The sequence below is a fragment of the Calidris pugnax genome, unplaced genomic scaffold (genome assembly GCF_001431845.1).
Source record: "Calidris pugnax isolate Ruff unplaced genomic scaffold, ASM143184v1 scaffold16, whole genome shotgun sequence".
In the NCBI taxonomy this organism is placed as follows: domain Eukaryota; kingdom Metazoa; phylum Chordata; class Aves; order Charadriiformes; family Scolopacidae; genus Calidris; species Calidris pugnax.
The window spans coordinates 2,741,272-2,756,530 of record NW_015090847.1 but is presented as its reverse complement, the minus strand read 5'-3'; the positions used below and the strand labels follow the sequence as shown (position 1 = coordinate 2,756,530).

The following is a 15,259-nucleotide window of genomic DNA, read 5'->3' as shown; positions in this document are numbered from 1 at the left end:
TTTTTTTTTTTTGTTTTCTTTCCTCGAGGGACATCATCCCCTGCTTCTAATCACCCCCTTTCACTCCCGGCTTGGGGGGCTTTAGTACTGCGGGCCAGCTCTGTTTGCTACCCCCACCCCTGGTTTTGATGGATGGATTGTGGCAGCAGCTCCCTGCTGCAGGTTGTTGAGGAACTGATGGGGACTCACATCTCGGGAGCCGGAGGTGTCTAAAGGTAACTACCCCACTCCACGGATGGATGCTCACCAGCCCTTGCCTGGCCCTCGGTGTCACCCGTGCCCGGTTGCCTCGGGCTGAAGGGTGCCGGCCGCTCTGGGCGCATGCTTGGATTGAATTATTTTGTGATAAGGATATTTTTGCCTTCGGGGGGACTGGATCCTCCAGGTAACGGGGGGGGAGCGTCTCTCTGGGAGGGGGGGGTGACAGTGGGGGCGAGGGATGCTTTGCTGGTCGGGATGTGCTGCCTTGTGTGCTCCAGCCGGGCTCGGCCGTGGAGAGCTGGGGTGGTGGTGAAGGCAGCGGGTACATGGAGGAGACCTGGCAGGTTTTGTTGTTGCTCTCCCTTTTGGTTTTCTGTGGAAGGCACCGCGTCGGACCCATAGGTTTGCTGGTGTTATACTGGGAAATCCTGAGTTTGGTGTGTTCCCCCCGTCCTCATGCCCACCCTGTCGTGGATTTAATTGCTGAAGGATGCCTTGAGAGGCAGCGGCTTTCCTGGATAGCAGGAGGCAGGAGTGGGAATGTTGTTGAATTGGGGATGTGCATGTGGATCTGGGGTGCTGAGGTAGAGGTCTGCGCCCAGCCCCGCGGCCCTGGGTTACAGGTAGGCACAAGCATCCCTTTCCCTTGCAGCCAAGGAGAGGGAGACCTACAGACCAGGTGGATACCTTGCTAGAGATGCTCAGAGCTTTCCACCTCCTGCCTGGGAGACTGCGTTTGTCAGCTCCAACAGTATAAGGGCCGGTGTTCACCAGAGGGATTTTTGAGCAAGGGGGCTGGTATGTTTGGCTGAAGGGAGAAAATTACCTTTTTTTTTTTTTTTTTTAATGCTTGGTTTATTTGCTTGCTTAATTATTTATTTGCATTCCCCTTGCAATCATCTTTTGACTGTTTAGCTTGGAAATATGGTTGTTAGCCTGACGACTGCTCCCTTGCATGAGCTATCGAGCAGCAGTTTCCTGTTTCCCAGCCTATGGAGCCTACCTCGAGCTATCACCCTTCGCTGCTAATGAAGATGTAGGGACGGTGCCCCAGAAATGTCCCCCTGGTACCTGGGAGATTGCCTTCAAGGGTTGAGTCTGATCAGCAGCCTTGTGTCCACAGTTGTCCATAAAAACATCGTAGACCCCTCTGATTCATTTAGTTGTTGGTTTTTCCCCCCCCACCCTTTCCCTTGGTGGAGAAGCAGATGTTTAGTTTTGCGGGAGAAATGGAGAGGTAGGAAAGCAGCCTCTTTCTTTCCCTTTCCTGATAGGCAAGTGGTTCTTCTCTTCTGGAGTTGAAACAACTTGCATAGGGCCAAAAGCAATTGATTGTTGTCTGCTTGTTGCTGTAGTATTCCTAAAAAACAACTCACGTCTGTTGTAGTTGCTTTCCTGTTTAGATCACTCGTTAAGAGGCATTAGCATTTCCACTCTCCCAGTCCTGGTTCCAGGCTGCTTTGGAGGGGCAAAGGTGGTCTGCTAGCTGTGCTTTCTTTCTGTATTATAGCACTGATAATTCCAGAGCGTTGGATAAAGATCTTCAAAGCTGACCAAAGAAAAAAAAAAATTAATTCCATTTTTGTTGTGGAATGCCATCTCTTAAAGAGCACAGCCAGCACTGCCTGCTCGGATTGAGTAGCAGTCTGTGCAGTTTATCATCATTTCCGGGGGTTCATGATATGAACAGTCTTCTGCTTTGTATTCATTAGGAAAAATCCTTCCACGGAGCTTTCTGTGGGGGTAAACCAGGTGTTGCAGGTCAAAACAGACTGCTGTCAAAAAGCCTGCAGTCGTCACTTAAGAACACCAGACCAGGGAGGGAGGAAATCGGTGCTGCTGTTGGGTGGGAGAGTTCAAGTTAGGCTCCGTTGTAAAGCTGTGTATTTTTCTAAAAGTAAAACAAGTGCTCTCAAATGGCAGAAGTCAGTCCCCCTTGTTGCGGTTGGGGGTTCTCCTGTTCCAGCTACTTAAGAGTACTTTTTCCTTATTGAAGCTTGGTGTGCTGTAGTGACTGTTGTCTTGTTACCTGCTGGCAGAAGATAAAGCGGGTACAGATCTCTGGTGTGTCTGTATCTGAAAGAACTGAAGTTTTTGTAAAGCTGGTGTTGGGCCTGTGAGTTCTGTATGGTTTTTATTATTCAATAAAATATGATTTTTCCCTTTTCTTTAGGGGGCCATTAAGAGAAGGTATGTTTAACTCTGCGTCGAATTCCAGAGCAAGCTAAATGGCAGGGCAAAGTGATGACAGTGAAAACACCCGGTCCTGCTTTGTGGGGCAACGAGATTTTTAATGGTATTTATTAAGTTTAAGGCTGGCGAGTCCTCCTCGCCCGGGTGTTTTGTTTGATGGGAGCTGGGTTTCGGTGTCTCGGTGTCTCTCTGGAGACAGTGGAGCAGCTTGTGCCTCCTACCTGAGCTGGCTCCATCCCCCTCCCTTGTTTGCTGCAGCGTTGGTGCTCAGCTGTGTGCCCCACAGGTGGGGATGCCGTGGGGACTGTGTCCCTCCCAGCCCGGGGGTGAGGTGGTGGAGGTGCTCAGCTTGCCTATCCTGGTGCTAATTGCAGAAAAGACTTTTTCCTTCTGCAGCAGCAAACAAATTGCCCTGCCTGCCGGTGGGAAATTTGCCTGCCTCAGTAAATTTGCAGATGACACCAAACTAGGTGGGAGTGTTGATCTGCTTGAGGGTCGGAAGGCTCTACAGAGGGATCTGGACAGACTGGATCAATGGGCCAAGGACAATGGGATGAGGTTTAATAAGGCCAAGTGCCGGGTCCTGCATTTTGGTCACAACAACCCCAGGCAATGCTACAGACTTGGGGAAGAGTGGCTGGAGCTGCCCGGAAGTGTTGGTGGACAGCAGGCATGAGCCAGCAGTGTGCCCAGGTGGCCAAGAGGGCCAATGGCATCCTGGCTCATATCAAGAATAGCGTGGCCAGCAGGAGTAGGGAAGTCATCGTGCCTCTGTACTCGGCGCTGGTGAGGCCTCACCTCAAGTGCTGTGTTCAGTTTTGGGCCCCTCACTACAGGAAGGACATTGAGGGGCTGGAGCGTGTCCAGCGGAGAGCCACCAAGCTGGGGAGGGGCCTGGAGAACAAGTCCTATGAGGAGAGGCTGAGGGAACTGGGCATGTTTAGTTTGGAGAAGAGGAGGCTGAGGGGAAACCTCATTGCCCTCTACAACTACCTGAAAGGAGGTTGTAGAGAGGCAGGTGTTGGCCTTTTCTCCCAAAGGATGAACGACAAGACCAGAGGAAATGGTCTGAAGTTGCCGTAAGGGAGATTTAGATTAGATATTAGAAAGAACTACTTTACTGAGAGAGTGGTCAGGCCCTGGAACAGCCTGCCCAGGGAGGTGGTGGAGTCACCATCTCTGGAGGGATTTAAGAAACGTGTAGACATGGCTCTTCAGGGCATGCTCTAGTGCCCAAGGTTATTGGTTTATGGTGAGGTGTTGAGTGTGGGGTTTAGTTGGTGGGTGCGGTGTTTTTGGTGGGCGTTTGGTGTGGTGTGTTTTGTATTTGGTTGGGGTTTTTTTGTTTGGGTTTTTTTTTTGTGATTGGACTCGATGATCTCAGAGGTCCCTTCCAACCACTAAGATTCTGTGAAAGCGAAGCTGGTGGCCTTTGCTGGCTGGGAAGGAAAGGCAATCAGGGCTGGAGGTGAAGATGCAGGCAGGCACAACGAGCTGGGTGTCTGTGTGCTCTCCGGTGTCGCAGGGCTGGTATAAAAATAGATAAATAAATATCTCGAGGCAGGTGGACCAAATTATTGGCCAGGATTGGAGAGGAATACACACCACCTTCAGCTTTGGTCAGCATTGGAGGGGCCTGATGCTGCCATCAGGGTTTTCACATTCAGAGCACGACCGTATGCAACATCAACACAAGTAAATGAGATGCACATGGCAGAGTAAATGGAGTTGTCCCGGGAATGGGTGATTTATTTTTACGGGTTTTAATACTGATAGAGTTGGGACTGGCATAGATTGACTAGGAAACGATTTCATGCGCAGCACAGTATAAAGGATGGGCTGAAGATTGATGAAAGAGATGGGATTCATGGAGCAAAAATGGATCAGGGAAAATCTAAAGCATGGAGGATGGGCGTGAGGTTTTGATGCTTTAAATTTTTTTCTTTTAAAAAATAATTATTTTTTTTAAAAAAACTTATGTTACGTGGTGGTAGTGGAAACAGCTGTGATTGGAGTGATTTTGATAAAACTTCTTATTACTTACATCATTCTTATTACTTAGATCATTGTATGGTTTTCTTTTGTTTTTTTATCAGAGTTAGGTTGATGGTTGGACTAGGTGATCTTAAAGATCCCTTCCAACCTAGATGATTCTAAGATTCTTGCATATGACAAGAGAGGTTTAGAAGAACAACTCAAGAATTGTTATTTTTGAGTGGTGATGATCTAAGTGCTAGACTTCACAATATTGATGTACTGCTTGGGACAATACTGTCACCCCAGGGCAGCCCTGAAAAATAAATAAATGTCTTCCTGCCACTTTTCATGATGGGCTGCTTATTGGGGTGGGATGCACTTGGTGAGCACTGAAGTCTTGAACCTTGAGTACTGGGTCCAGTTTTGGGCCCCTTATCACAAAAAAGACATTGAGGGGCTGGAGCGGGTCCAGAGAAGGGCAACAAAGCTGGTGAGGGGTCTGGAGAACAAGTTTCATGAGGAGAGGCTGAGGGACCTGGGGGTGTTCAGCCTGGAGAAGAGGAGGCTGAGGGGAGACCTTCTGGCTCTCTCCAACTCCCTGAAAGGAGGGTGTAGCCAGGGGGGGTCAGTTTCTTCTCCCGAGGAACAGGTGATGGGACAAGAGGAAACGGCCTCAAGTTTTGCCAGGGGAGGTTCAGATTGAAGATTAGGAAAAATTTTAACAGTAAAAGGGTTATTAAGCCTTGGAACGGGCTGCCCAGGGAAGTGGTTGAGGCCCCATCCCTGGAGGTATTTAAAAGATGGGTTGACATAGACCTTAGAGACGCGGTTTAGTGATATTTTTTTATTTTTCTTAAATCAGAGTTAGGTTGCTGGTTGGACGCGATGGTATAAAGGTCCCTTCCAACCTAGACAATTCTATGATTCTATAGCTCATATGGACTCCCAGTTCTTCCCTGCTGGTTCCAGTCTCATTCAGTAGATACCCTCCTGCTGGAATGTGAATACTAGAAATACAGCATGATGCCAAATTTTGAGCATACATACACATTTCAGTCTCTGCTATGTCTATAGGCAGTGCTTTCAGGTGTCTATAGGGTGGAGAGCTAGAAATGATATTATTTGTAACAGCTCACTCTGACCTGGGGTATTTGTAGGAATTTATCTGTCCCAGGCAAGGCAATCTGGCGTGCCAGCCTCTGACTGTCATCTCCTGAGGTCATGTCTGCCTTGCCAAACCTCTGTCCCAGTCTTCACCAGCACTTAATATGAGGCTATTTAGTCCCTGCTTGGGACACACGTGAATGTGTCCTCGCTTTTGTAGGTGCTGAGATGCTTCTGCACCCCCTGGTCTCATCCTGGTGCCTGCAGGCAGTGGAAGGGCCCAGAGCAAGCTGCTGAAGTAGGTGGAGGAGCTTGCTTTTAGGCATCTACTTTTAATTCTTGGCTGCTTTAATGGCAAGGAAACCGTTGTTCTCCAATCTGTGATGTGATTCTAAGACTCACAGATGTGGTATCTTAAAAGATGCTCAAGGATCTCAGATGTGGTATCTTCCCAAAAGCATTCCCCTGCTTCAGCATCGTGTTTCTACTAATTGTGGTGTAATGTCTTTGCCAGAGGTGGCATTTCAGGCTGACCAAAGCTGTGTATGCAGGTGAAGACTTGAAATCCGTGTGCTTTTAAAATACGCTTATAAAAACAGTTGAAAATTAAAATCAAGACACTTCCATTTGAGACTTGACAGCTTTCTGTTCCAAGGGTCATGAAATAGATATCATTCTGAAGGAAGCAAAGAAGTGTCTGGAAGCTGTCCTAATTAGTCAATATAAAGTTATATTTTTCCTTTATATGCCTAATAGCAATAAACTTTTACAGGGCATCTATTGATGTATGGCCTCACGCAGCCAGTTGGATTTTTTTTTTTTTTTAGTTTTTTGTTTTTTAAAGCGCCTTTGCCAACATGTGAGTAATTAGATAGGAAGTGTTTCAGTGGTTACAAACCTAATGCTTCAGCAGTCTGTAGCACAACTCCGGTTCATTCCAGTGGATAACTGACAGGGAACAGCTCTGAAATATTTTGCACAGTGTTTTGAGTAGGTTGGATCCTAGCTTTGCTACCATTAATTGTAACAGCTTTACTGACTTGATTGCAGTTGCATTGATTTATACCAAGTAAGGTCGTCGATTTTGAACTTCACAACGGAGCTATGCATTTCTCAGAGTTACAGTGAAATGTCATAAATACAAAGGATCAACATGAATATTTTCTTACAGCAATGCAAAGTTAATGTTAAGTGAACTAGGACTCTCTGTGCTTTTGTAGAAGTGGTGCTTAAAATGTAATCATGAATTGTCCTACTATAAAGTTCTGTACAAAGGTGCCAGTGCTGAATAGCTCGGTTCTGGAAGGAGGTCTGGTCTAAACCTGGAGCCTTTGGGTAAGACTCTGAGTGGTTTTATACCAACAGCAAGTAATTCACTTGTAGCAGCCATCACGCACAATGCCTGGGAGATTTTACAGTGAGTCCCCTTTCCCACTAACCAAGAATCTAGTGACAGAAGTGAGGACACCGAATGAAGGGACACTGTTTAAAATTAGAGGAATAGAAGCATTCTATAATGTTTCTATAATCTATAACATTTCTGTAATGTTTCTATAACAGCACATCCATTTATTATATGCAGGCACATATATAGACTTATAAATATCATGATTTGGGGATCACAGTTCTGATTTTGTTTTTTTTTATCAAACTCGGGAGAGTGAAAAAGATGTGTCTAAGAATTGCACGGGTACCCAAAACATGTACCTGCATCTGTATGTCTATGTGTTTGCACACATGGGTTTTGTTTGAGAAGTGATGGTGCTGATGCATAGAGTTTTTTTTAATTCTGTTGCTGGAAAACCTTCTCTTCCTTTTGATTTTCTAATTCTTTTTTGATTTCTTGAGGTGTAGGCGTGGTGATGGTCGATAACAACAAAATACTTGTACATGGGCCTGTGGTTTTAAAATTATAACTGAGTTGTTTGGTTAGTAGCCCAACACCAAAGTAAAACAACCACGTTTTCAGATATGGAAAGCAACCACGCGGTTCCTCAGAGCGGGTGCTGGTCCTAGCTTGTTTTTTGTAGCAGCCTGGTCCCATTTGGAGGTTGCTGACCCCAAACCTGCCTTAATGAGGATTTTTTTTTCACTGCCCTCAGAGTGCAGAAGAGAAGTGTCACTGCGTTGCAGAAGTGCCGTTTGAAGCTTTCTTGGGGATATCAACATTTTCCTTCAAAGCAAGGAGTAGGAGTATGTCAGCGATGAGCACACTAGCTCACTTGGGGCTGATCTAGGTTGGATGGAGGATTTAGCTTAAAAGAACCCAGAACTAGGAACTGCTGAGCTGTTTCTGTGCGAGAAAGGGAGGCGAGTGTTGAGCAGAAGCAACACCCTGGTTCTGTTGGGATCGGTGGGTCTGGGTGTTTACAAACCCAGCATCACTATTCACTGCCCTTTCACACATCCAGCTTGGGCTTAAAGCCTGTGAGAATAGGGGAGGGACCCAAGCCCAGTTTTTGATGTTCTGCATGGGTGGATATCCTGAATACTCAAATGCATTCCAGTGACAGCTGACCCTCTAAGTAGATTTTCAATAGCTCTCTGGGTTTTTTTCTTTTTTTTTCCCCCCTCCTTTACACTACCCCCATCTCCCTCTACCTCTCCCCTTTTCTTTATTCTTGGTTTTTTTTTTTTTTTTTTTTTTTTTTGTTCCAAAGACTGCTGGGGGAGAAAGTACCCATCTTAGCTGTCGCTTTGAATAGGTTTCACTGTTGGAGAGAGTTGAGGAGTATTTCAGGGATCATGTTAACTCCTTTTCTTTCATGCTGCTTTTCCGTGTCAGTGTTACTGACTGACACATCATCATTTTGAAATGGTACAAATTCCCATCACTCGCTTCAAAGGGGACAAGTTTTTGTTGTTTGGTGGTTTGGTTTTTGGTTTTTTCTCAGCGAGATGTACGTTGCAGGTTTTTTATCCAGAAATATCTGCCATGTAATACAAATCCTTATTTGCCACTTTTGTCTGTGTTTTCTTTTGTATCTTTTGGTTTGGTTTTTTTTTTTCCCCCCTCCTTTTTTTCCGCAGTAAGAAAAGGCTTTTGGATTCTGCTGTGAACAACTTTTAATGTTAAGGCTGTCTGGAGGTAATCAAAAGGGGTCTATAATCCTTTAGTAGATGATTTATCCAGAGTATCCAGAGGACTTGTTTCCAGTACAGCACAGATTGCTGTACTGGGCACTGCACCTCAGCGCAACCTCATTGGAATCGTGTGTATGATCTAAAACGTTATTTCTTTGGATTTAGGATATTGCAATGAAGGCCTTTAATCATTTGGAAATGTGGTGTATATATCCCGCTTCATTCTGAGAGAAATGATGATATGACTGCTGCACTTGTAACTGCCACAGCCTAGACTTCTTTAAGGAAATGTCATTTTGGATTATCTGTAATGGATGCAGGTGTGTGGAGTGGTTGTGTGTCTTTTTTCCCCCTCTGATTTGCCATTTTAAAAAAAAAAAAAAAAAAGGAAGGACAGTAATATTAGAGTTGTGGCTTTATTTGATATGACTCCAAAATGATACATATCTCCTTGTGCAAAATTCATCCTGATAGGTATTTGAAATATAGTGGTTGTGCTGCACAGAGTGATAACTTGTGACCTTTGGACAAGCGATCTGCAATTACAATCGTAATGCACTTTATAGAATCATATTATGGTTTGCGTTGGAAAGGGACCTCAAAAGATCATCTAGTTCCAACCCCTCTGCCGTGGGCAGGGACCTTCTTAAGTAGGTCACCAATTTGCAGTGAGTCTAAAGTCTGTGCGATGCATTTCGATTGCAGGAGTGGGGAACACTGCCCCGTATAACATCACTGATTTTCCAGAGGAAGGCTAAAATATAAATATAAAATATAGTGAAGAACTGCCTTGCTGTTTGTCTTCTCCAGCTTTGGGAGCAGCTGATGGGGGGGGGGTTGTCTTCTCCAATGCCTTCATTGCTCCCTCATCCCATGCAAGCGAAGGGCAGACCAGCATAACCCATGGACCGGGCTGTAAGGGGTGAGCTTTTTTTCTTTTTTGGTAAGAGTGCCAACTTTTGTTTGACCCTTTTCAATCTCTGGGCTTGAGCACAGCGAGGGTTCCCCAGTGGGTCCTCCCAAGTTCAGGTAATTGAGGGGGGCAAGGCCTATTTCAGTGGTAGTCATAGAGGTAAAGCTGGTGACTAAAAATAAATAAATAAATAAAAATCAATAGCCAAAGTAATAGGTAAGTTAGAGAAGAATATCATTGAAGTCTGACCCATAGTAATACAGACGTATTTTGCAGTAGCAGTAATGTCATGCTGTTTCTTTGAGCTGGTTCCTCCTCTTAAGACTACAATAAAATAAATAGCAAAACATTTGTTGACTTAGGGCTGCCAAGTCCACTCTTAATTTCTAACTTAAATCGGTCTCTACTGGGCTGCAGTAAGAGCTGTAGTCAAACACCAAGCAGATAATGACATTGTTTGTTTCTTTTCTTGTAAATCACTTTTCCTTTTATACCATAGACATTTGTATGGATGGTTCCTCATTGGCCACAAAGATGCATTTTTTTTTTTTTGTTGTCTTTGATTTACGCTCTCTATTGAATGAGCAGAGTTATACAGTTTTGTCTGTCACACTTGGGTGGGATGCTGCAATGATTTAATTTAAAATGAGAGATGTCTTGATTTAATTTAAAATGAGAGATGTCTTCATTTTAGGGAAAACCACGGCTAAGTGGTGAGAGTAAGCAGGTTTAGCCTTTACCAGAAACCCTAATTAGAAGAAATCCCATGTACGATTGACCTTGACTATTGAGACAACCCTCAAAGAAGAAAAAGCACTTAAAATTAGTATGCTGCCAGTGCTGCACTTTTATTATTTGACATTATTAAGCAAACTCAGTGAGTATTTCTTTTTTGAAGCGTTTGATTAAATGTGTGATCTTATCTTGGTGAAATGGCCCACTGGGCTGCAGACAGTGGTGTTCAGAAATGAAATTTGTTTAGAGCCTCTGAACAGACATTTATTCAATGAGACCTTTCTTGAATAATAGATGTGACAGTGAGATAGCTGTGCAATGTGTTTTGGGGTTTGGACTTTTTTTTTTTTTGGTGGAGGGAGTTTCAATGTGCTCGAGGGAGAAGATAACACAAGTGCAGAGGGGTGAGAATAGGATGTATATGTAGGGAAATTATCATATTTTGGATAATCGGGCCCCAATAAATGACGATTTATTTTTGGGTTGGGCTTTGCACACTTTGGGACCTCCCTGTTGGCATGTTGTTTGGCATACCAAGTGCCATAGCTAGATATCTACAGTACGTATCTAGCTTTGTATCAATAATCTTACCTTTTAGGTAGAGCTTTTAAGATGCTTATATTTTGTGGAAATAAAAAAAAAAAACAAAAAACAAACCCATAAACAAAAATCTGCAAACAACAAACTAGAGAAGCGTGGTTGTTGACTCTTTGGGTCTGTGCTGATGTCCTTAAGCGGTTCTTTGGTTTATAAGAGTCCCATCAAATCAGTGAGACTAAGGGAAGGAGGCAGGTCCGTGCGTTAGGAAGTCAGGCTTCACCAGAGGGTGTTCACCTCTTGTGTTGTGTCCAGCTGTGAGAAAATATGAAATACAGGTCAATATTCTCATCTTCCTTGGTTTTTTTCGTTGGAAGCACAGTACTTTCTTATTAGGCGTAGCTACCGTGGGACCCTCCACCAAGGAAAAAATACCCAAAATAGGGCTTCCAACTTTGAAGCATTGTGAGAGATGCAATGGTATATATCTGTTTTTCCAGCAAAACAGTCAACTTCATTACAGTTTTCCATGCAGTGTACAGGGATAAGACATCGTTGAACGTATGGACTGCACAGGATTTTTGGCTGTTGACACACAATTACACACCTTGCTTTTCCCAAGATGAAGCTGAGAAGGAACATGAATGCTTGAAAATGTATTTTTAAAATTTATTTTTTTTTAATAGTGGACTTATAAGAATATACTGTACTGATCTCTGAAAGCAAGAGGCATCAGACATTTTCTGATTGGCTTAGTCTTCCTCTGTGAAAGGGCCTTTTTTTGTATAGAAGGTTTCCTTTTGGATGAAGGGAGTCCTGGAGTGCCCCTGCTGTAAAACTGCATTTTGATGTCCCTGTCGCCCCGCTGTGTTGTGCAGCAGCTGGCTTTGCATCAGGTTAGATGGGGACTAAGTGATTTCTCCTTCTAGAGGGAAAACCAAAACCTCACCTTACAGAAGCCAGGAGAAGATTTGAGCTCCATGACTTAATGGTACAGCGAGGTGTCAACGCAGGAGTCCTCCAGCTGCTCATATTGCCAGCTCTCTGGTTCATGTGGTTGTTTTTCTTAAAAGCTGTACAGCTCTCAAGACTTTTTTGATAACTTTTTGTTATGGAGACGTTTTTCTTCTCCGGTGTACCACTAACCCCACCAGATGCCAAACACAGATTTGCGAGGCTGGATGGAGGACAGGAATTCCTGTGCCTGGAAGCCCTGCATATTTTGCCTTGATGCTTATCTGAGCTCGAGGGGTAATTTCTGCTTGAGGGGTGATTTTTATATGGGGTGTACTGAGGAATACAGCCTCCAAACGTAGGGCTTGCAGGTGTATTTTAAGGGGCTCTTCCACAGATTTGCAGCTGGATATGAATTGTCTGCAGCAGAGACAGCAAGCCCAGATCCATGGGTCCAAGGCCAAATGTGATCCTCTTGAGCATCCTCGATGGTGTCCCTAGGGCTGGTTTGGTGCTGAGGGTGGTGAAGCTGCCTGCTAGGAAGTCATCCCTCTGGGCTGGTGGTGGGCAGCGGGGATAGGTAGGGGCAAGGACAACCATGTTTATGACTGCTTTGTTGGTTGCACGAGGACAACAGGCGTTCTTGGCTCTGGCCATGAGCTCAGTGAGGTGGTCAGACAAGGTCGCATCTCATCTGGGTGCCCACATGGAGGCCAGGATATAAACCACCCTTAAAAAAAAAAAAAAAAGACAAACATTTAAAAACGATCCTTTCTACAGATGAAACTTGCACAGGAAAGCACAGCCTACTAGAAAAAATAATGGTCCTCTTATATCTGCTTAAACTAGAAGTTGGTCAGGAAAACAAAGATGGAAAATTTACTAGGCTGAAGTCTACTTGACATCTACTTTTCTTCAGAAGCAACTTGGTCTAAGTACCTCCATACGTAGGGGTTTCTGACCTGAGTCTGGTAATTTGTTTCTGAACCAGGAATGGTAACTTGGTATACTTTTTTTTCTTTTCTTTTTTTTTTTGTATGTAAATGCTGCAGAGCTATAGCATTTCACCTGATTTTGAACTCTTAATGGGACTTCAAAATGAGAAGAAAAATCCATCACAGATAAATTTCTAGGGTGGCTGTTTAAAAAGGGAGGAAGGATTTTTTTATTAGTGTTCTGTTGCTCCTGAAGCTAAACCAATGGTTTTAATTGAAAAAAAAAAAAATAAAAAATAAAAAATATTGCTTGCCACACATGCTGGGTGTGCTGGTTGGGTTGGTGCACGCTGTGAAGGCACCACTGGTGCTTCCCTTCCTGAGAGACGTGGTGGCCCTTGGCAAAGGTGGCTGGGAGCAGTGCTTCTCCTGTACCGAGAGGGACTTTATGGCCCTGTTTCTCCATCTGGAAGTCACCCGTGCAGAACTCGAGGTCTTTGTGCAGTTGTGTGGGCTTTGGGGCTGCAGTTTCTGCTGAAGGTCCCAGGTGTGCCAGCGCTCTCAGTAGCAAAAGCTAATGCTATGCAAATGCCACACGGAAGGGCAAGTTCTTCCTTATAACATGACCTTAGGACTTGAGGGAACCCGCCCAGCCAGTTGCCAGACAAACCCTACAAGAAGGGGACAGTGCCCACTCTGGAGGCAGCACAAGGCGTCCTGCCGCAGCACATCCTAGTTATTCCACTTGGAAATGTTGCTTACTTTCTACTCCTGTTGAATTTTTGCCTAAATTTGCCTAATACCTAATTTTTGGTGCCTTAAAGAGTAAGGGACTGATCACGACCGTGCGGTTAAACTTGCGCATGTTTGTGTGCGGTAATAAAGTTCAAAGGTGCCTGTGTAATTACGTTGTTTTCAGCCTCCTTGCTAATTTTCTGCTGATTGAGGGGAGGAATGAAAGATCCCTTTGTACCCTGACAAGTGTCTTCCCTTCCAGCAGGGCAGGCTCTGATGCCTGGCTACCTTAGCCTTTTCCCAGCCGGACGCCTACTCTATTTTCTTAACAGTTTCTCCACTTCTGTTTCCAGACACGCCACATCAGACATCCAGGGTATGTAAAAATGATCTATTGTATCTGCTGATGCTATTGTAACATGGAGCAATTATTTAAATTAAGCAAGAGGACATCTTTCATCAAAAGGGTGAGACAAAATAATAGCAGGAGCGCTCCGTTGTTTAATGCAGGTCTGTGGTCTCAGCACCAGGATTTCAGCAGCTGGCGGGACACTTCATCATCTGGGAAGACCTGCTGGGAGCCACAAATTAATCATGTCACGATATCTTGACGTAGCCTCGGCAGTCTTTGCGCTGCGGTGTTCACCTCTAGGCGCTGGTATTACATCATGGCAAAAAAGATACTGCTCCGTGCCCATGGAGGAGGAGGAGGAAGAGGTAGCCTCGTGGCTGCCTCCATTTTCTGGCAGCAGTGACCTTACGAAGGGGCTATCTTTTTTTTTTCTTTTTTTTTTTTTTCATTCCTTTTTGCTTTTCTCACCACCTTGCATATTGGTTTGCGTTTTGATCACGTTTTAGGATATTGGGCCAATGGAAAAACGTATTTCCTGGTTTTTTTCACATTGCTATGACTTTCTTGTCCTTCTCTCTGTACTGCTCTTGTCAGATAAGTGTATAATGAAGAGTCAGTTTTTCCTTTCAAACTGAGAAGCAGCAGTATTTCCCTTAGTAATTTGGCTTTGGCCAACCCTCTGAAGTGATATGGAAATGTCCCTTAGTTTGTGTGCTTGGATGAAGGCCAGCAGAATTTTTCTTGTGTGGGCTCACTTTGTTTTCCTCAAAACCCGTGTGTTGATTCAGGCCAGTTGCTACTGATACAATCTTTTGGATATAGTGTTTCTAGCTAATTAAAAATAGCCACTAATTGAGAGGTGAAGGTTGCGGACCTGAATTTCCCTGCACGTTAGCTCAGGTGAGAGTTTTCCTGGAAAAGTAGAGTGAATCTGCTTGAAGGGGCTTGCAAAAAATCTGTTTCGTTCAATTTGGGGACGCATTTGAAAAGAAATTTAGTGGTGACTCATAATAGCGCTAAAACATGCAGGAAATAGAAGCTTCTTTAGAAAGTGCAACATCGTGTCACTGTATTTTACCTATAAGTAATAACTTACAGGTTACCTATCACTTCCATAGGATTAATAGGGCATTTGCCTGCAGGTACTAGCGGCAGAAGTATTGAGTTGCAGTTGAGAAGTGTGTAATCCCCTTGTGCCGCACAATCCATCTGCCAAGCTTCTCTCACCCCCTGTGCTGACCTTTACCTTTTGGTGTCTCTTCTCTTTAGAAAGCTCTGTGTGTGCCACTGATTGAAAACAATGTTCGAACGCTCCCCTGGGAAGCTGCATGTGTACAGTGACTCCACCAAAATCTTGATGTGCCAAAGCCTGTGAATTTTGGAGATAGAATCGTAGAATTGCCCAGGCTGGAAGGGACCTCCAAAGGCCATCTAGTCCAACCTCCCTGCAGTCAGCAGGGACACCCCCAACTAGACCAGGTTGCCCAGGGCCTCATTGAGCCTCTCCTTGAATATCTCCAGGGATGGGGCCTCAACCAC

The 15,259-nt window shown here is 44.6% G+C and overlaps 1 protein-coding gene across 13 annotated transcripts in view; it reads left to right on the top strand.

Moving 5' to 3' along the window:
* Window positions 1-38: 38 nt before the first annotated feature.
* ADGRL3 (adhesion G protein-coupled receptor L3) overlaps window positions 39-15,259 on the top strand; it is a 591,492-nt gene continuing 576,271 nt past the window's right edge. For all 13 annotated transcript variants that reach the window (XM_014943112.1, XM_014943115.1, XM_014943111.1 and 10 more), the window contains exon 1: window positions 39-215. The gene's annotated coding sequence lies outside the window, so the exon portion shown is untranslated. The remainder of the gene's footprint in view (window positions 216-15,259) is intronic.